This window comes from Cetorhinus maximus, chromosome 4 (assembly GCF_964194155.1).
Source record: "Cetorhinus maximus chromosome 4, sCetMax3.hap1.1, whole genome shotgun sequence".
In the NCBI taxonomy this organism is placed as follows: Eukaryota; Metazoa; Chordata; class Chondrichthyes; order Lamniformes; family Cetorhinidae; genus Cetorhinus; species Cetorhinus maximus.
This window is the reverse complement of record NC_135882.1, coordinates 126,542,976-126,565,989: the sequence shown is the minus strand read 5'-3', so window position 1 is coordinate 126,565,989 and position 23,014 is coordinate 126,542,976. Positions and strand designations below refer to the sequence as shown.

At 43.7% G+C, this 23,014-nt stretch overlaps 1 long non-coding RNA gene across 1 annotated transcript in view; it reads right to left on the bottom strand.

Moving 5' to 3' along the window:
• Window positions 1-11,051, bottom strand: part of LOC144679360 (uncharacterized) — a 52,072-nt gene extending 41,021 nt beyond the window's left edge. Inside the window, exon 1 of the long non-coding RNA XR_013576330.1 lies at window positions 10,877-11,051. This is a non-coding gene — a long non-coding RNA (uncharacterized LOC144679360). The remainder of the gene's footprint in view (window positions 1-10,876) is intronic.
• Window positions 11,052-23,014: the final 11,963 nt, after the last annotated feature.

Sequence of the window (23,014 nt, the reverse complement as noted above, 5' to 3'; positions counted from 1 at the left end):
GGCGATCTTCAAAAGGCCAGGATGGACGCATGTAAATATCTTGAAGAGCTTTAGGGCTGGGGGAGATTATAGAGATAGGGAAGGGTGAGGCCTTGGTGGGATTTGAAAACAAGGATGAGAATTTTAAAATCGAGATGTTGCTTAACTGGGTTCCAATGCTGGTCAGCAAACATAAGGCTAATGGGTGAATGGAACTTGGTGCAAGTTAGATTAAAGATAACAGAGTTTTGGATGATCTCACATTGTTAACCCTAGATTCAAACACTTTAATTTCTAACCCACAACTTTCAAAGTTCTTTCCTAATTCTGAATTTGTACTGAAAATGTAGACTATTTTTTCACAAACTGGTAATAAATTAGCGTTCTCACGAATAGTTGCCAAAAGATGGTCAGTGTGATTAATGAAAATATTGCACTTTTGTAAGGAAAGACAGTCCTTCAGTAGATTGGGTTAGGGTACACTTTTGGGCGGAGTCAGAGTTTTATTCTGGATCTAGTCCAGATTGTATGTGACAACTTGATGCTGATGCTGCATCAAAAATCATTCACAGTTCACACCTATGCAAATGCTCTCATTTATCTCAAAGTCAGATGTGGAATCATAGAATATTCCACAGAAAAGGACCATTCAACCCATCAAACCTCTGCCACTATTTTTCAATATCAGTTTTTCTCACGATCCTTAAATGTAAACCATCCAGCTCTGATAATTTGTCTGTGTTGAGTTTGACCATCTTCTTTATTGTCGTTCCCCTTTGGGTGATAACTTACTAACGGGGGCTGAATTTTATCCTTGGAGTGTGGGATCAGTGGGAGCGGGCGGGGGCGGTCGGGAAGCTGCCCGCGATTGGCAGTGCTCCGCGATTTTATGCAGGCGGGTCAACTAAGGCCCGTCCAGCATGATATGTGGCCTGGGAATGAGTGCGAAGGGTAGGGCGGGGGCATGATGTCCGTCGGGTCCAATGGCGACCCGGTGGCTGATTCAAATGTGGCCTCAGCAGACCTGGAAGGCTGCCATCGAAGGATATGGAAGTGTGTGAATGGAAACGGTAGCGGGTGGACACAGCAGGCGGGAGGGCAGGTCGGTGGGGCAGTCGGCCAGCGTTTTTCGGATGTTTGCCTCGCAGCCTTCCTGGATGAGGTGGCAGTGAGGAGAGAAACCCTTGTACCCAGGGACGGGAGGAGGAGGCACCCAGGGCCAGTAGCCACAATGTGGTGAGGCACACATGAGTTCAGTGCTGGAAGCACTTCAACAATCGCTTCCTGAAGTCGGGAAGGGTGAGTACCATGTTGGCATGGGTCACTTTGCAGAACAGTTAAAAGCTGCCCATCCCCCCGTGGACCTCAGAGGTGTTAGAGTGCGAGTGCCAAATGTCAATGAGGCAGGAACTGGACAAGGGGGTGAGCCCTGGCTACTTGGACTGAGTGCCTTGCGGCTCCAAGGTCACGAATCAGCTGACCCCTGTGAGGTGCCCCTCAGGTGGGATTGGCCAGGCTGCAGTGACAATGCAGGTACAGGGTGGACTAATCAATGTTCCTCTCTCCTTTATCAGAAGAAAACATCCCATAAAAATGCTGTGAGGTCGTGGACTTGTGGGGGTCACCACACCTCATCCTCACTCGATATGAGCAGGAGGCCTGGAGCTCAAGAGGCGCCATGCACCTTGGTCAAGCAGCCAGAGTGAGGTTGGGGTGCCAGAGGAAGGTAAGAGTGCAGTGTACTGAGGTGAGAATGTTGGTTTTTGCTACCATTCCAGTGTTGTCTCTGTATTGATGTGTGCCTGGAACCTGGAATCGCCATTGATAATTGAAAGATGAGGGCACCATGATGCAAATCTCTGTCTCATTAGGGTGCCAGGCATGCACAGTGACAGTGTCATGACTTAAACTGATGACATGTCCATCTTCTCCATTTTAGGCTCACCAGCAGCCGTTCGTTATGAGGAGCCTGAAGGCCCACCCCTGACCCCTGAGGGCCACCATGCTCACCATGCATCTGCATCACACTCTCCCTGACAAGCAGGCACCAGTGCAGATACCAGCACCTCGGTGGGCATAACATCGCCGTGTAGTCTATCAGTGCACATTGGTGAGGGCACTTCACACTCGCTTGAGGTGCAGATGGAGGCAGAGAGTGCCCAGGACATCGGCAGTCGGCACTCACTGCTGAGTCGGTGGCTGATGATGTGCCTCTGGAGTCATCCCTGAGGCAGCAGATGCTGGATGTCCAGCTGGCTGTACGGGAGAATCTGGTGGAGATACTTGAGGGAATGCGTGTCATGGTGTCCGTTGTGGAGGAATCCCTGCGGAGCATAAGCACTGCGTTGACCCTCATGGTCCATGCCTCCTCCATGGAGAGAATGGCGACTCTCATGGACCGGCTCCTCCAGGGACGCAATCAGGGGTTCCTGGGGATGCGCTCAGACCTGCAAGCTCTCACACCGGCAATGACCTCAGCTGGTCAGTGTCAGTGTGGGAGATGGATTGGGCACCCAGTATCCCAGCTAAGTGCCCATCCATCAATGGTAAGCAGGGAGGTCCAAAGTGACCTCACATTGGCCTGTTGTCCCTGTGGGCCCCCCTCCAGATGACGGTCCAGATGACGGCAGCAGCTCCTCCACCCCTCTGCCAGTGACTGTGGCATCTGATGAGGCTGCGGTGACTGGGGAGATGCCAGCCGTGGAACCGGCCGCTCCCTCCCAGGCGGGGCCAGCACAGGCTCCACTGCCCAGAGGATGCCTGCCAAGGTCGTCAAGGCCAAATGACAGTAGATTGGCAGGATGCCTCTAATGTGAGAGGGGAGCACCTAAATGTAGCACCCGCAAGCGAAAACTTAAAGAACTTTAAGCGCAACACAGCCTTATCACAGGTGATATTTTGTTCTCCCATTTTTCTTTACTTTTTTTAATGGTGTGATGGAAAACACCATTTAATGCTAATTTCTGCAATGTTTCACATTTACAAGTAAATGAGATGTTACTTTGTAACTGGCCTCTGTATGTTTCATTTGTTTTGTAGGTGCAGATTAGGCTATGATGTTATGATGGACAAGTGCCTCCTGAAACTTTATTGCAAAGGCACATGGTGTATATTGTTGACCAAGGAACTGGTCTTGTCAGGGATCGAGTATGGAGCCTGCAGCCCTGCCATGTGATGGTGGTTCTTATTTGGTAGTCGAGCTGAAGGAGCATTGGATCAAAGCTTCCCGGGCGTCCCTGCCTCCCTTTAGGTTACCCAGGTCTGCATCCACACCCTCAGCATTCTCCTCACCGTGCTCGACCTTGGACTCACTACTGGACTCATCATCTGTTGCCTGTGCAGCTGCGTCAAGATCTTTTTCCTCCACTGCGTCCACCATTGCCAATGCCAGATTGTGGAGAGTGCAGCATGTAACTACTATCAGTGACATATGCTCTGGGGGGCTATTGCTGTGTGCCCCCTGAACGGTCCAGGCATTGGAAATGCACCTTGAGAATTGAGATTAAGAAGTGCATCTTGCACTCTTCTCTCTATCACCGCCCTCATGGAGGCGTGGCTCCTATTGTACTGCTGTTCAGCCTCTTTTCTTGGATGGTGGAGAGATATCATGACCCACCTTCTGAGGGGATAGCCCTTGTCACCCAACAGCCATCCATCCAGCTGGGCTGGAGCACTGAAGAGCCCCGGCACTGGGAGTGTCTGAGGATGTATGCATCTTGGGAGCTGCCAGGGTACTTTGCACACACTTGCAGAATCTGCACCTTGTGGAATCCCTTCCTGCTGATGAAGGCTCCCCACTCACCCCCTGGTGCCTTGATGCCCACATGTGTGCAGTTGATTGCACCCTGGGCGTGGGGGAACCCAGCAATTGCTGCAAAGGTTCTAGTTCCCTCTCCCTGGCTGGCCTCGTCCGTACGGTAATGAATGAAAGTCAATGCACGCCTGAACAGAGCGTCTGTCACCAGTTTGACACAACTGTGGACAGCTGATTGGGACACTCCACACAGATCCCCTACTAACTCCTGGAAAGAGCCGGAGGCATAGAAGTTGAGGGCCACTGTGACCTTCAGTGCCACTGGCATGGGGTGTCCACCCACACAGTCAGAGCTGATCTCAGGCCCAAACATTTGGCAAATGGAGGTCACTGTCTCCCTTGAGAGACAGAACCTCTGTCGGCATTGCATCTCAGACATATTGAGGTAGCTGCATTGCCACCTGTATACCCTGGCAGCAGGATATTGGCGTCTTCTGCGGCCCCTTCCATCTTGGACTTCCTGCTGGCCCTGCGCCCCTTGTGCCTGCGCCTCTCCTCCCACAGGTCCCTCCCCTGGAAGTTGAATAGGGACACCTAACCTCCTCCCCCTCTAGCCCTCTCTTCCTCCTCAGAGGAGGTTCCTCCAGCAGAGACCACAATCCCCGTTACCAGGGTAAGGGAAGGCTGTCTGATACCTGGATTTCCCCACGCGTTGTGGCTCCCCCGGGGGCCTGGAAAACAACACTGAGTCCTGAACTGAAGCCTCTAAAATCTCTGAATGCAGCTCTGAAGCGGAAGGAAGCTGTCTTGTTCACAGAAGCAACCAGAAGCAAGTATTGCCCTGAACTCCTCACTAATCATTTTGACAAGGCCACTGACCCCTCTCATCCCGCCTGTAGATGAGGTTTTGCAAATTGTGGCCTGCCCACCTGCCAGTTTTGCCTGTGCTACAGCCTGAAAATCACACGGGCCAGGTAAATTTGGAGTCAACTGTTGTCTCAAGGGCCTTAACTGGCTACTTAATTAATGGCGGATGCGCCTCTGTCTCCATTGCGCGCCTGCCTAGCAAAATATCGTAAGAGTGTGTGTTGACGTCGGCGTGTCCGGCCGACATCAATGCAATTTATTTAACACTTGAGTGGGTTGGGCATGTGCCTGCCCGCCAAGCTAAAAATTCTGCCCCAGGTTTTGTTTTGGGTTTATTCCCTTAAACTTTAACTTTCTATCTTGTCAATGTTAAAGGCTCCATCTAGCAGGGCCTGGAGCACCACATTTGAAAATATGAGGCAGTTCAAGTGGTGAATCTCGTTGCTCAGATGGGCCAGTGAATGGCCCCTCCAATGGCAACTCGCCCTTGCTGCCCCAGGTGACAACCAGCAAAATCCAGTCTCGTCATTAATCCCCCTCGATAAAGCTCCCACCTCAGCAATGGACACCCATAAAAGTGTCACACCTCACAATTAAACCCCCTCAATAAACGCCCACCTCAACAATTTATCCTCATCAGTAAAACTTCCATTACAACAATTTAACCCACACCTCAACACTAAACCCCTTAGTAAATCCACTTCAGCACTAAACCCCCTCGATAAACCCCCTACCACATTACTAAATCCCCCCAATAAGCCCCTCCCTCACCACCAAACCCCTCAGCATGCCCCTACCTCTGTACTAAATTCCCCTAATAAAGCCCCCCCTCAATTTAACTCCTCAATAAAGCCCACACCTGAGCATCAAACCAAACTGCCTGTATTCCAACATTCCTTTCATATCACGGGCACATCATGAAGGGAGAAAGTCATGAATGCAACAGTCCTCTCAATGGCAATGGCAAAGCCCCTGGAATGGAAATTGATTGGGCTCTATATAGATGGGCAATTCACTCCACAGGTTGTTACCAAGGTGACAAAGTTGAAATGTACTTCACTTTTGTCTGTATTAATTTGCTGCTATTTCTTTCCATCATCAATTCCTTTATCAAGATTTATAATGAAACCTCTGTAGGTAAAGCCATCATTTGAATCACACTCTCCTTCCAGTAGAGGGACAGGTCTGTAGTTCCAGGTAGCACATGGGTCACTCTCCCTGAGAACCATGTTCACCGTCCAAAATTATTAGCTTCACGAGTGACCCCCTTGCACTGCATTGTGGTTAAGGGATTCACTAACAAGATGTGCTGCCATCTCCCCTAACAGCAATTACTTTCATGCAAAATCTTGAAATGGCCACCTCCTCTTTGACAGGGTCATACCAGCAGATTTGATACACCTGAGAGATGCCTCTCAAATACTAACCTTCACATGAAGCAATTAATCTTGTTACAGGAGGAACAATGTATGCGAAAGGCAGGGCACTAGACAGGGAAGCTGCCATTTTGATGAATTGACATTCTCCACACCCTCTGCTTCTAGGCTGTAGAGCTGATGAAAAGGCACATTCTCACTACAATTGGCATACCATGGCTGCAGTGTATATGATTTATAGGATGTTCTGTAGCAACAAGCTTTCCAGCAGCACCATCCAAAATGAAGACCTGCACTATCTGGAAGGATAAGGGCAGTCGGTGCATGGGAACTCTCCCTAGACACGCATCATTGTGACTTGGCAAATATTACTGTTTGTTCCGGGTCAAAACCCTGGAACTCCTTACCTAACAGCATTGTGTGTACAGCTTCATCAAACAAATTGCAGCGGTTCAAATGAAGGCTCATTCTTACCTTCTGAAAGGTAACTAAGGATGGGCAGGAAATGCCAGCTTTGCCAGCATCCCAAAAATTATTTTCAAAAAACCTCTTCAACCTTGAGAGGTGGCAAGGTTGGTGGGACAATGCAGGCTTCAGGTTAATGGGTGCAGACTTAGCATTGTAGTATGACTATGAACCAGTGCCCAACCAAATGTTCCCATGTTCTTATCTGTCAATGTAACTTCAGAGGTTTTGCTCACTCAATCTTAGCTTATGCCCCCTCATACAGATACATCACAACAATGCACATACAGAAGATGAGGAAGAGGACCAGGACCATGATGAGAAGAAGGAACAGCAGGGGACAAAGAAGTTTAAACAGCTCGAGAAGCTCGAGACTTCTGAGGCTCAAACAGCGCGAGAAGGGGAGAGAGCGTGAAGCTGGGGCAAGGGCTCACCCTGTGGACTGACTGTGTTAGCAGAAAAACCAAAGTATGTCTTCACAGGGAAGCAGTTCAGTGATTGGTTGGTGAGTAGTTTGATCATCTATCTTTCAAAACTCACTAATTTTATAATTGTTACGTTTTATTAGCATTAGTAAGGTTTACTATCAGTAGCAAAGCTCATTAGGAGTAGTAGGGTTTACTAATTATAAATTAATTTAGAAATTAATTAATTAATTAATTGATTAACACATAATAAAGATGGCAGAACAGGTGCTGTGTTGCAACTGTCAGATGTGGGTAGTCCTGGATGCTGGTGTGATCCAGGTCAAACACACCTGCAGGAAGTGCCTGCGGCTTGAGGTGCTTCAGCTCAGAGTCACTGAGCTGGAGGCTGAGCTGCAGGCACTACAATGCATCAGGGATGGGGAAAGCTACCCGGACATTTTATTTCAAGAAGCGGTCACACCCCTTAGGATAGGTTCTTCTGGTTTGGTCAATGGTCAGGGCTGGGGTGGTGGGGGTGGGGGCGCGGGTGGTGGGGTGTGACTGCGAGTGAGGCAGGCATGGGGATCCTGAAGTTAGAGGTGGAGGAGCCTCAGCCTTTGCAATTGTCCAACAGGTTTGATGTACTTGTAGCCTGTATGGATGAAAGTGGAGGCTGCAAATTGGATGAGCGAACTGGCCATGGCACAATGGTACAGGAAGCCATTCAAGCGAGAGGAATAAATAGGAATGTAGCAGTAGTAGGGGACAGTATAGTCAGGGGGATAGACACTGTGCTTTGTGGCCGAGAGTGAGTGTCCAAACGGCTGCATTGTCTGCCCAGTGCCAGAGTTTAGTTCATTTGCTCTGAGCTGGAGAGGAAATTCCAGTGGGGGGTGGGGGGGGGGGGTGTGTGTGTGTGTGGGAGGGGAGGGTCCAGTGGTTGTGGTCCGCATAGGTACCAACGACATAGGTGGAACTAGGAAAGAGGTTCTGCTGAGGAGCATGAGCAAATAGGGGCAAAATTAAAAAGCAGAACCTCAAAGGTAATAATCTCTGGATTATAACTGAGTCACAAGCAAATTGGCCTAGGGTAAATAATATTAGACAGCTAATTGTGTGGCTCAAAGATTGGTGTGGGAAAAATGGGTTTCAATTCATGGGGCACAAGCAGCAGGATTGGGGAAAGTGGAACAGTCTTCACCTGAACCATGTGGGGTTCAGTGTTATGGTGAGTCATATAACTAGGGCAGTAGAGAGGGCTTCAAAATAAATAGTGGGGGCTAGGTACCATGCGTGTGAAGATTCAATAAATTAAATAGAGAAGACAGGCAAGCGACCAAGGTAGCAAGATAGCAATAAGAGAAATGATGATCAGAGCGTGGCAGGAAGGGACAAACTATACAAACTTAAAAATGCACCAGCAGATAAAGCTAGAGGTTACTAAAATAGTAAAAAGACACACTAAAGGCTCTGTACCTGAATGTACATAGCATTCATAACACGACAAATGAATTGACAGCACAAATAGAAATAAATATGTTTGAGCTGATAACCGTTACAGAGACATGGCTGAAGGATGATAAAGACTGGGATTTGAATATTTAAGGGTACATTTAGGAAGGCCAGGAAGCTAGGAGAAGGGGAGGGTTAGCTCTGTTAATTAAAGATGACATTGCTACAATAGAGAGAGATCATCTTAGTTCTGGAGATCAAGATATGGAATCAGTTTGGGTAGAGATGAGGAATAGCAAAGGTAAGAAGTCACTTGTGTGAGTGGTTTATAGCCCCATAACAGACTACTAGACGTCATAGTGAAGGTGCCCCTAGGTATCAGTGATCATAGTATGACTGAATTTCACATTCAGTTTGAGAGAGAGAAGAGTGGATCCAAGACTAATGTTTTAAACTTAAATAAGGGCAATTATGAGGGTATGAAGTCAGAGCTGGCTAAAGTGAATTGGAAAATTAGGTTAAGGGATATGTCAGTAGAGATGCAGTGGCAGACATTTAAGGAGATATTTCAGAATACTCAGAAAAGATAAATACCAGTGAGAAAGAAAGACTCTAAGAGAAGGTCACACCATCCGTGGCTAACAAAGGAAGTTAAAGGCAGCATCAAATTGAAAGAAAAAGTGTATAATTCTGCAAAGATGAGTGGCAGATCAGAAGATTGGACAGAATATAAAGAAAGGCAAAGAATGACTAAAAGATCATTAAGGAGGGAGAAATCAAAATTCGAGAGAGAACTAGTTAGAAACGTAAAAACAGATAGTAAGAGTTCTTGCAGGTATTTAAAATGGAAAGCAGTAAGTGAAGTGAATGTTGGCCCTGTAGAGAGTGAGTCTGAGGAATTAATAATGGAAAATAAGGAAATAGTGGATGAATTGAACAGGGATGTAGATAGGTTAAGTGAATAGGCAAAAATTTGGCAGCTGGAGTATAATGTGGGATAATGTGAGGTTGTCCACCTTGGCACAAAGAATAGAAAAGCAGCATATTATTTAAATGGGGAGAGATTGCAGGATACTGTGGTATAGAGGGATCTGGGTGTCCTGGTACATGAGTCACAAAAAATTAGTACATAGGTATTGCAATTGATTAGGAAGACAAATGGAATGTTGGCATTTATTGCAAGGGGAATGCAGTATAAAAATATGGGTATTTTGGTCCAATTGCACAGGTCATGACTGAGGCCACATCTTGAGTACTGTGTACAGTTTTGGTCTCCTTATTTAAGAAAGGGTATCAATGCGTTAGAAGCAATTCAGAGGAGGTTCACTCTACTGAAACCTGGGATATGGGGGTTATCTTTTGAGGAATGTTTGAACAGGCAGGGCCTGTATCCATTGGAGTTCAGAAGAATGCGAGGTGATCTCATTGAAGCATATAAGATCCTCAGGGGACTTGATAGGGCAGATGTTGAATGGATGTTTCCCCTTGTGGGAGAGACTAGAACTAGAGGACACAGTTTAAAAATAAAGAGGTATTTCACTTAAGACAGGGTTGAGGAGACATTTTCTTTCTCAGGCAGTCTTTGGAACTCTCTTCCCCAGAGAAAGGTGGAAGCAAAGCCATTGAATATTTTTAAGGCAGATGTAGATAGATTCTTGACTAACAAGGTAGTCAAGGTTATCGTCAATAGGCGGGAATGTGAAGTTGAGGCCAGAATCAGATCAACCATGATCTTATTGAATGACAGAGCTGGCTTGAGGGGCCGATCGGCCTACTCCTGCTCTTAATTCATATATTCGTATGCATGTAAATTCTTTCCTCATTGACTATGATAATGAGGAGAATGAAGATAATGAGGACTGGGTCACACAGGAATTCCTGGAGCAACATCCTGCCACCTTCCTCTGCTCCAATCCCCTAGGTGTTACTTGCTTTCTCATTCCCATGCACTAGGTCTGATTCTGTCATTTGGATGAATTAGATAGTGGGAGTGAAGACATGGTATCAGGTGATTCATAGAGCTTGAGAGATCTGGATGAGTGATAGGTGAAGTATCAGCAGAAGGAGAAGAGGTGACTGATCATTGCTTTATGTGACCCAAATCACACGCATGAATGTCAGGAAGTTTGTCCAACGCTTCACCTAATTGAAGGCTCTGTTAGTCTATGAGGATGTGCTCTATCTCACAGTTCTGACCCTACAATCCACTGTCCTTATCTGCAGAAACATCACTCAGCATGGACTAATAGTCGAGAGGCTTCTCCAAGGATCTGCACCAGGTGGATTTTGCAAGTCCTGTTTGCAGACTCCACAGAAGGTTCTCCAATCTGCTCATTCTGTGCCCCAAAGATGAACACCATTGGGGTAAAGTTTAAGAACCACGCTTTATGTTAATACACAAGTACTAATAATAGTATTGTTATTTTGGCAATGATCACACTTTTGGTGTATTTGTAACAATTGAATTTTCCACAATTAATATTTACAAGACTAATAAATTACCACAGATTTGTATCCCCCATCAACTCCAGTGTTAAAGTGCTTATTGAGGATAGCTTGAATTAACCTTCACTTACTGTCTGTACAGGGGATGATTGCACTGAATGTTCTTTGGGTTCCGTCTTTAGAAATTTGTCTGAAGAGGTTTATTGTCATAGTTCTTCCATAGTTTCATATGACTCTTCCAACTGTAAAACATTGCTAATTCAATTTTTATTTGCTTCCTGTGCTGCTTTGCTTATCACTCATAATTTCCTTTCTTAAATTCTATTGCAAGCTCACACAATGTTTTTTTTAAGCTTGGCAAATCTCTTCATGGCTTTCATATAACCATTTCAAAACTAGGAATTGGGATTCTGCCCAATCTGCTTTTTAATTACTTTTCCATGATTGCATTTTCCACTGAGCTTCACTTTGGTGAGGTTGAATTTGTTTCAGCTGTTGTATAACATTGACAGATATTCCAGAAAATGGCCTCAGCTGTTGCATTTTCACAAGTTAATTTTCTCTATCCAGTCAGCATGTTGTCATTGAAATTACATCACAACATCTGTAAAAACTGGCAAACTGCTAACTCTAAAGAGAAAATGGTTTACATACAGTTGAGGTATGTTCTTAAGGGAGAAAGATAAAGCAAACAAAGCCAGAGCTCCCTGGTTAATGAAACAGATAGAGAGTTAAAGAGAAAGATAAAGAGGAAAAAGGGTGCTTATGTTTTTAGTAAGGAAGAGGGTGTTGCCAAAATCATAGTGAAACAGGAGTGAAAAATCTTTCACTATGATTTTGGGGGTTGGTGATGTAGTGGCAATGTTACTGGACTGGGTAATGCAGAGGTCCAAGCTCATGCTAGTGGAACAGGGGTTCAAATCCCAACATGGCAGCTCATTGAAATTAAATCGAATTAATAAATCTGGAATTAAAAGCCCATTTCAATCATGATGAATATGAAACAGCTGGATTGTTATAAAAACCCATCTAGTTCACTAACAATCTTTTTGGAAGGAAATCGATCATTGTTAGCTGGTCTGGCCCACGTGCGACTTCAGATCCAGATAATATGGTTGACTCTCAACTGCACTCAACTAGCAAACCACTCGGATGTACCAAATTGCAACAGAAAAGTCAAAAAGGAATAAAATTGGGTGGATCACCTGGCACCAACCGAAAAACCCAAAACAACAATGGGTCCAGTCAGCCCTGCAAAGTCCACTTTAATAACATCTGGGGACTTGTGCTAAAATTGGGAGAGCTGTCCCACAGACAAGTAAAGCAATAACCTGATAAAATTATATTCACCAATGTCCTACTCAATGTCTTAGGCACATCTGTCACCATTCCTGGCTATGCCCTGTTCAACCAGAAGGACACACCCAGCAGAGGCAGCTGTGGCACAGTGGTATATAGACAGAAGGGACTTGCCCTGGGAGTCCTCAACATTGTCTCTAGACCCGATGAAGCTTTATGGTATCAGGTCAAACATAAGCAAGGAAATTTCCTGCTGATTAGCACCTATCACAGTCTCTCAGTAACACGGGCACAGAATGTACTCTGGGACTTCAATGCTCACCACCAAGAGTGGTTCGGTAGCACCACTACTGACTAAGCTGGCCAAGTCCTGAAGAGCATGTCTGCCGGACACGTTCTTGCGGAAGGCGGTGGGGGACAAACAAGAGGGAAAAACTTACTTGACATCACCCTCATCAATCTACCTCTCACAGATACATCTGAAGATTACAGTATTTTTAGGAGTGACCACTGCATAGTCCTCATGGAGACAAAGTCCCACCTTCACACTGAGGATACTGTCTGTTTTCTTGTGTGCACTACCACTGTGCTAAATGGGATAGATTCAGAACAAATCTAGCAGTTCAGAGCGAAGCAAGCATGAGTCGCTGTGGGCCTTCAGCAGCAGCAGAGCTATATTCAATCACAATCTGTAAACTCAAAGACCGACATATCCCTCACTCTACCATTACCATCAAGATGGGGGATCAACCCTGGTTCGATGAAGAATGCACAAGGGCATGCCATGACCAGCATCAAGCATACATAAAAATGAGGTGCCAACCTAGTGAAGGTACAACACAGGACTACTTGCGTGCCAAACTGCGGAAGCAGCATCCAATGGACAGAGTTCAGCAATCCTACAACCAACGAATCAGATCAAAGCTTTGCAGTCCTGTCACATCCAGTCAAGGTGGTGAACAATTAAACAACTAACTGGAGGATTATCCCCATTCTCAATGATGGGGGAGGCCAGTGCATCATTACAAAAGACAAAGCTGAAGCATTTGCAATCAGCCTGAAGTGTCACATGGATGATGCAGCTCAGCCTCTTCCTGAGGTCCCCAACAGCATGGATGCCAATCTTCAGCCAATTTGATTCCCTCAAGAAAAGATTGAAGACACTGGATTCATCAAAGGCAATGGGCCCTGACAATATCCCGGCAATAGGACTGAAGACTTGTGCTCCAGAACTAGCCATGACATTAGCCAAGCTGTTCCAGTGCAGCTACAACACTGGCACCTACCCGACAATGTGGAAAATTGCCCAGGTATGTCCACAAAAAGCAGGACAAATCCAATCCAGCCAATTATCGCTCCATCAGTCTACTCTCAATCATCAGCAAAGCGATGGAAGGTGTCATCGACAGTGCTATCAAGCGGCATTTAGTCAGCAACAACCTGCTTGCCGATGCTTAGTTTGAGTTCTGCCAGGATCTCTTGGCTCCTGACCTCATTACAGCCTTGGTCCAAACTTGGACAAAACAGATGAACTCAAAAGGTGAGGTGAGAGTGACTGCCTGGATATCAAGGCAGCATTTTACCAAATTTGGCATCAAGGTTGGAGCCATACCTTGCAGAAAGGAAGATAGTTGTGGTTGTTGAAGGACAATTATCTCAGCCCAGGACATCATTGCAGTAGTACCTCAGGATAGTGTCCTAGGCTCAACCATCTTCAGCTGCTTCATCAATGACCTTACCACCATCATAAGAACTGGGGTGTTCACTGATGATTGCACAACGTTCAGTACCATTCACGACACCTCAGTAGCTGAAGTCGTCCATGTCTATATGCAGCAACACCTGGGCAATATTCAGTCTTGGGTTGATAAATGGCAAGTAACACTCTTGCCACACAAGTGCCAGACAATGACCGTATCCAAAAAAATAGAATCTAACCATCTTCCCTTGACATTCAATGGCATTACCATTGCTGAATTTCTCAACATCAATGTCCTGGGGTTACCATTGACCAGAAACCCAACTGCACCAGCCATATAAATCCTGTGGCTACAAGAGCTGATCAGAGGCTGGGAGTTCTCTGATGAGTAACTCATCATCTTCTGACTCCCCAAAGCCTGTCCACCATCATCTTAAAATCATCTTGCTCAATGCTCCATCCTTGTTTAAAAAAAGGGTGTAAGCATAAACCCAACAAGTACAAAAGAACATAAGAAATATGAGCGGGAGTAGACTTCATGGCCCATGGAGCCTGCCTCACTATTCAATATGCTCATGGCTGATCTTCTGCCTGAACTACAGGCCAGTCAGTTTAATCTCGGTTGTGGGAAAGTTTTAAAGATGTATAGTCCAGGACAAAATTAACAGTCACTTGGACAAGGACAGATTAATATAGGATAATTAGCACAGATTTATTAACAGCAAATCATGTTTACCTAACTTGCTTGAGTTTTTTGATGAGGTAACAGAGAGGATTAATGAAGGTGATGCAGTTGATTTGGTGTGTATAGCATTTGGTAAAGTGCCACATTACAGGCTTGTCAGCAAAGTTGATGCCCATGGAAAAAAAGGATATGAAATTGGCTGAGTGACAAAAAAGAGAGGCGGTGAATGATTGCTTTACTGACTGGAGGAAGGTATACAGTGATGTTTTCCAGGGTCAGCACTAGAACCACACTTTTTTTGATATATATTAATGTCTTAGCCTTGGATATAAAGGGAACAATTTCAAAATTTGCAGATGACACAAAGCTTGGAAGTATTGAGAACTGTAAGGAGCATAGTATTAGACTTTTAGAAAACATAGACAGGCTATTGGAATGGGTGATCATATGGCAGATGAAATTTAATGCTGAGAAATATGAAATGATACATTTTGGTAGTAAGAATGAGAAGAGCTACTAACAATTGAAGAGTACAATTCTAAAAGTACAATTCTAAAGAGGGTGCAGGAGCACAGGGACCTGGGGATATATATATGCCCAAAGGTGGAAAAGCAGGTTGAGAAAGTGGTTAAAAAGGAATGTGATTTTTTATGTCTTGGAGATAAGCCAAGATGGCACACCAGGTTTCTATGTCTGAACAGGAGTTTTATTCGATGCATTTAAAATGCCCACAGCACAAGTTTCCAGCTTCTTGCTTCAGTTTAGTTTATCTTTCTCTGTGACCACACCCAGGCTTGACTAACAGCACACAGAACAGAGTCAACAGACACACATAATCAAACACCGAACAACTGAACAATTAAATAGTATAATATGGGATCCTGGGCTTTATAAATTGAGGAATAACGTACAAAAGCAGAGGAGTTTCACACACCCGCCTGACTTATGATCTCTTTTAGATAGGATATCTAAAATTAGAAAATTCAATTCAAAACACAGTAAGTGTTAACTGAATCTTCAAGAAAAGGACAAGACTACCAGTTGGCAAGGGTTGTCACAGGCTGAGTTGGATTTGTTATATTAAAACAGTTACAAACCATTTGTGTTTTCTCTTTTCCAACCCAGAGCACAGAAAATGCAAACAACCAAGCAATAGTGGAATACTCTGTAGAAGGAGGATTAAGGGAGACCCTGCCTAAATCAATGATCTAGAAAATTAGGCAAAATCCAAAGCCAACAAAGCACATTGGAACAGACAGGAATTGAGGGAAGAGCACTCATTCCCCAGTAAGTTATTTGTTTGGACTTTGATTCACACAAGATAGGCTTCACAACAGTGAATTGGCCATGAGGCATTTCTAATTTAATTTACTTGCATTATCATGATTATCATATGATTGGTAATATGGCACAGAGAAGACCTACAGTACTGAGGACCACTCACTCCATTAAAGGACTGGTTTCACCAATTAAACTTTTGCATCTTCTTACTGGCCCAGATCTTCCCGTCTCCAGATCGTCGGGGACAGGACATATAAACCAAGTCAGCAGCCTGCAGAAGTCCCAACATGTTGACTCTGTGAGAATTGCCTGGGAAGTTTGAAATTCTGTTGGGCAATTCCCCTGCTCCCTGCGACCCTGTGAAAAAGTCACTGGAATTGAAGACCTTGCATAGTGCCAACGTGCTTACCTGGATAGTTACCCAGGAAATGTTAGACAGCAATGAATAACCATATAACTAACCCCACAATCACTTACACTGACCTTCTAACTACGCCTTGATTCCCTAACTATCCCCCAACACACCAACTACCCCCCAACCCTCTGGCTCCCTCAGTCTTGACACCTGCCCACCCCCTGTCCCAACCAGACCAGCACCACCACCTGACTACCACTTCAATCAGACCTGACTAGCCTCCAACCTGACAGCCCCTCCCGAATTACTGCCCAACCCACCTACTCACTCATCCCCCTACCAACCTCACCCACTTGCCACCGTACTTATCTACTACCCAACCCATCTGCCACCCTACTCACCAGCTACACTATTACCCTTCCCACCTGCCACCCTACCCACTTACCACCCTTACCACCCTTCCCACCTACCATCCTACCCACCTGCTACCCTACCTACATACCACTCTACTAACATGCAACTCTACCCACCTACCACCTCATCCACCTGCCACCTACCTACCTGCCACACTACCACCCCACCCATTTACCACCTCACCCCCTTGCCACTCTACCCACCTGCCACACTACCACCCTACCCATTTACCACCTCACCCACCTGCCATTGACCTCACCCACTTTACCCATTCAATCATTCATCCACTCACCCATTCACTAACATTCACATTAGACATTTAAGCTTGCCATGCGGCAGCTAATGCCGTAAAAAATGGGCATGGATTCTGCACTGATTCTCTTCGCTGCTCTCTTCATGGACATCTGTGCTGAGGGAGTTCTTCTGCATTGTAGATCAGAAGCCTGGCTTTTGTAAATGTATCCAGATAAGTGGGTAGATTTCGGTCTGATTAGTGTTGGATGCAGTGGTTCTGACAATGATCGGAAGATTTGGACTTTTGTTCCTAGTCTTTTCAGAGCCATCACAGGTTCAATCCATTGCCAATCTTTGGACACTCAGCAGTTGTTCTGTCTCTACATTCACCAACTCCTAAATGGGAAAATGGAAATATTATAATTTGTTTTGCACATTCTCTAACCCCTTTCCTCTTTCCCACTCACAATTTGAAATGTGTTATATCTATGGCATTATAGAATAGAGGTCACACAGAGCAATTCCAGGAGCTCCTATCCTAGTAATCCTAACTATCCAACTAAATGTGAACCTTGTACTGGATAGAAAAACAACACTGCTGCTAGCATTTTAAGAGTTAAGAAACTCATTGATCATTTTTAAAAATCTGTTTCATGACATAGCGATCAATGGATCTTTCATAGATCTTATGATGTGGCAGGTGGCATATGCCAGGTGGAACAATTCCACAAGGGAAACTTGGCCACATTATCATAATGGTTTTGCAATTTTCATTTATTACGTGAATATTTGTGTACTGAATTAAGAAGTAATGAGTCCACTAACACGTTTAGAGATTTAAAAAATTAAATAAAAGCATTTAATAACAATAGAAAATAATTCAAACACATATATAAGATTATAGTTACTTAATATTATAACAAATCTCAAAATTTCTAATTAACCTGACTCCCAACTACGCACCCCTTTTAAGGCAACAGTCCAAAATAGATTTTAAATTTAAATAAGCAAGCCAGCGAGGTTACATCAGCATCCACTTGACAGTGGAATTCCAGAGGCTTTTAACACAACCTTAGCACTTCTTCAGAGTGGCTAGAGGTTTTTCCAAAGTTTGGTTCACACAGTGTACCTTTCCAGATTTTCGACGGCTACCCCCACATAGCCTTCCATCCTTATTTTTGTATGTTCCTCTCTCTTTAATGTATAAAATCCCATTGTTCTACATGTCTTTTGGAAATTTACTTTTCCCACAATATAAAAATCTTTCATGCTGTTAAATGTGGCCTTTCCCTTTTTGGAAAAATAAATGTATTGCTTTGCCTCACTTATCCTGTTAGTTGTAAACATTAAACCATCACTTTGAAAATCAAACAACCCCTTTGATTATCTAAAAATGCAAATTTTGTTCACACCCCATCTGTGGAACCCTCATCCTAGCTTATCCATCTCCATTTCAAAAGTCTGCTTTACACCTAACTCTTTTGATAATTTCAATCTTGTAATCTAAGCGTCTCTAGTCTATTTAAATCAAGCACACAGACAGAACCATCCACACTCACAACCATAAGCCTACAATAATATTATGAAAAATATGATAGTTTCGTGACACAGACCACATTGGTGTAATATTGAGGGGTGTCAAACTGCCAGAGATCCTGCCTATCAGGTGAGATGTTTAAACCGAGGGTCTATCTGCCTTCTCAGGGTGATGTAAAAGATCCCACATCACTATTCAAAGAAGAACAAGGAAGTTATTCCAGTACAAAAACAAAAATAGTTGGAAAAACTCAGCAGGTCTGACAGCATCTGTGGAGAGGAAGACAGAGTTAACATTTCGAGTCTGTATGACTCTTTTATCATAGTTATTCTGGTAACCTGGTCAACAATTATCTCTCAACTAACATCATTAAAATAGATAAAAGCAAAATACTACAGATGCTGGAAACCTGAAATAAAAACAGAAAATGCTGGAAAAATTCAGCAGGTCTGGCAGCATCTGTGGAGAAAGAAACAAAGTTAACATCTTGAGTCCATATGGCTCTTCTACAAAAAAGACAATCTGGGCTGTGAATATCTGTTATCTGTTTAGATATTGTCACTACTACTCCAAAAACTTACAGATCTACTTTGGAGTTGGAATAAGTCTCTGATGGGCTTTCTTTATTACAAGGTAGAGGCTCCTTATAAACCAAGGTGCTCCCTCTAGAGACTTGGCCATAGCAAATGCTCATGAAAGATAGCCAGGAGAGATTCAAGTACCAGTCAGAGCACTTTTTGAGATCAGGTATGAATTTGAATGGTCAAACGGCAAACAGGTTTGCCTTTGATATTTTTATTTAATTAAAGGCCGAGAATCTCAGATGTTGTAATCGACATAATTTATTACAGAAATAGAAAGAGAAAATGCAGGAAATGCTCAGCATGTCAGGGAGCATCTGTGGAGCGAGAAATAAAGTTGTGGACCAGGTCAATGACCTATTGTCAGAATTGGAATTTTTTTTCCAATTTTGATCACAAATCTGAAACGATAACTCTGTTTCTCTCTCCCTGACCTGCTGAGCATTTCCAGCATTTTCTCTTCTTATTTCAGATTTCCAACATCCTCTGTATTTCGACTTGTCTTTTCTTACACAGTAATTGCAAAGAATTAGTGTTATTACTAATACTTAACAACTTAATACAGAGTAAGGAACTAGAAAAACTGAGATCAGTGGGGATCAAAATGAAAAGCCACCAGTGATTGGAGTCATACCTGACACAAAGGAAGATGGCTGTGGTTGTTTGAAGACATTCATCATAACCTCAGAACATCGCTGCAGGAATTTCTCAGAGAGGCTTCTCGGCTCAACTCTTTTAGCTGATTCATCAATGATTTTCCTGCTAACATAAGTTTATGAGTGGAGTTATGTGCTGATGATTCCAAAGCACATAGCTCCCTTCATAACTTCTCCAACAATGAAGTAGCCCATGCTATCAAGCAATAGATAACATTCACATCACATAATTGTTGGGTAATAACCATCTTGATCAAGAGAAATCCCAACCATCTCCCTTTGATCTTGATAGCACAATTAATATTAAGACCCCAACCTGGAGATCACCACTGTCAAGAAACTAAACTGGATCAGTCATATGAACACTATATCTACAAAAGAAGTGTAGACATTGGGTACTCTGTGACAAGTGGCTCACCTCCTGCCCCCTCAAAGCTTTTCCACCATCTACAAAACATAAGTCAAGAATGTGATGCACCTGGATGGGTGCAGCTGCCATAGCACAAAAGACTTTCAACACTGTCAAAGATACAGCAATTTACTTTATTGGTGAATGTTATGGACTCAACAATAATTTTAGAATGACCTTTTTTCCTGCTTAGAATGATAATAAATCTGGGAAAAGGAACAAGTCATGGAAAAGCAATATGCTAGCATCTTCATAGGCTAACAGAACCTAATGGGATTTGCCCAAGAATAATTCAGGAAATAAGGGCAGGGGAGATTATGGCTCAAATCTTTCACACTCATTAAATATAAGGGTGGCACTTAAATGATTGGAAATTAGCTAATGCTGTTCTAGTTTTTAACAGAAGACAGGCGGCTTAAAAATATCAGATCTGGAAAGTTGACAACTATGGTATAATAGAAAGGTCATAGGTCTGGTGGAAAGGAAGCAATTCAAGTACACTTAACAGTAAAGGCAATAGCTAACAAGTGTTTATAAAAAGCTGTTCATGCCTAACAAATTCTCAGAAATTCTTTGGGGGTGCATTACAATTGAAAAATTAATATAATGCAGTGCTATTTCTGTAGACAATCAGAAAGCAGTTGTTACAGTATCTCACAAGATTCCTGGTTAAACTGAAAGTTATTGGGATAAAGGAGGAAGCAGTAAATTGGTAATAAATTGATTTCCTCACTCCAACCCGGTCTGGGCAACACATAACATAAGTAACACCATTTGGAATAAGCACCTAGTAGACCACATCCCAGTGAGGAGTGAACACCTTCAGGGTAGGATGAAAAAATTGGTTGTAAGATGAAAAGAAAGAGCATTTTTTTCTTAAAAAAGGCTAAAGTAACAGATGATACCAATTTGAGTGGGACAGAAGATGCACAAACAAAAGCAGAAAAATTTAAAAAGTAAACGTAAAGTAAATGCAGATTATATGGAATATCTATATGGACTGTAGTAGATTTTCTTTTAGCTTGTGGTGTAAGGCATTGTAATGAATGTAAGGAACCTTTCCAGCCACCAAGAGAACAATTTAGCCTACTAACTGGAAAGCTAAGGTAAAAGTAATTCTGCAGTGCACTATTTCAAGTGAGGCAGGCAGAGTTTCCACTATCCCAAATCCTGGGAATAGGATCGCTAAAATAATATGGACAGGTGACTGCATCTCTACCAAAGCAACAGAGGTGACCTCCTCACTGGCCTATTAGAATCTTGCCTTTCCAACATCGGGAGGCAGAAGCCTGAGTTGGCTCAAAACATTGAGTTCTATGATTTATTTTGGTGACAGGTCTGAAAGCTAAATCTGGAAGGTAATTGTTGCCTTTGATCCTCAGTGGCATGGCTTATACTAGGTCCAGAATGAACCCACACTTGCTCACGGCAAATATAGGTTCCATTTGGTCTATCATGGGTGCATCGAATTTCTCTTCTCACCTTTCCTAATTATCAGGCCAAAGTTGCTTTCTGCAGCTAACATAAAAGGTATATCTCTGATAGCGGGTCTCATTTTAATATTATCTAATAAGCCCCAGGTATTTGGTCTGCAAGTCAATCTAGAATAAAAATTTCATAAGCTCATCCCATTGAAAAACACCAACACTTTTACAAGGTCTTAGGCTTGCACATAAGCGGGGAATGTCAGATTGGCCTGAAACATATTTGCTGTTTAACTGCTGAAAGATGTAGACTTCCCTGTTTCAGTGGCATTATGCACTTACATAATATTAGTACTTAGTTGTCCCAGGAACAATGCACCTCGGGGAAAAATTAGAGCTAAATTATATTTGAAAAAAATTATCCAGCAAAGAAAGTTAATGAATCTATGCTGCCACCTTTTGGCTCAATGAATTTTTCCTCAGGCAAACCAGAATAGTGGTTGATTATAAACCCCATTCACCCAGCAGGAATGGTGTGTGTGTGAGGGAACAAGATAGTGTGAGGTGGTGGCACTGCTGAGACTGTCAGCCCTCTGATTGGGGCGACACCTCTTGGGGGTGGGCCGTCAACCTTAATAGGGATGGCAACTATGGGTGTAGTGCCAAATTTTGAGGTGCTGGAGAATAGGCACAGCTTCACCAATCTATCCACATTATCCAAGTTTCTCATCCTTAGAACTATTCTCACAAGCATTTTCTGCACCCTTTCTAAAACCTTTGCTTCCTTCCCATTGAGGCTGAAACAGTGTTTTATGACGGATCATAACTTACTTGCTTTTGTACTCTGTGCCCCAATTTATAAAACCAAGGATTCAGTATAATTTATTAACTGCTTTCTCAACCTGTCCTGGCACCTTCAATGATTTATGTACATATACCCCCAGGTCCCTCTGCTCCTGCATTCCCTTTAGGATTGTACCCTCTATTCTATGCCACCTCTCCTCGTTCTACTGACCAAAATGTATCCCTTCACACTCCCCTACTTTAAAGAAAATGCGTTGGCCATATCATTTCTAAATATACCATTACATTGTTTTCCTTTCTATTAATCAGTAGAGCTCCCTGGGTGTACAGGGCACAATTTCAAAATTTGCAGATGATGCAAGTCTTGGAAGTATTGTGAACTGTGAGGAGGATAGTGATAGACTTCAAGAGGACATAGACAGGCTGGTGGAATGGGAAGAAATGTGGCAGATGAAATTTAATGCAGAGAAATGCTGGGCCTATTCTCCTTGGAGGAGAGAAGGTTGAGAGGAAATTTGTTAGAGGTGCTCAAAATCATGAGGGGTCTGGACAGAATAAATGGCGATAAAATGTCCCCATCTGTAAAAGGTTGAGAACCCTATGGTGATTAACGAAAGAACCAGGGAAACATGAGGACAAACTTCTTTATGCAACAAGCGGTTTGGATCTGGAATGCACTGAGACTGTAGTGGAGACAGATTCAATTGCGGTTTTCAAAAGGGGACTGGATAATTATGTGAAGACAAGAGTTTACAGCGCTACATGGAAAAGGTGGAGGAGTGGGGCTAGCTGATGTGCGGTTGCAGGGAACCAACACAGAGACAATGTGTTGAATGGCCTTCTTCTGTGCTGTAAACATTCTATGATCTAGCATAGATGCATTCAAGGAAC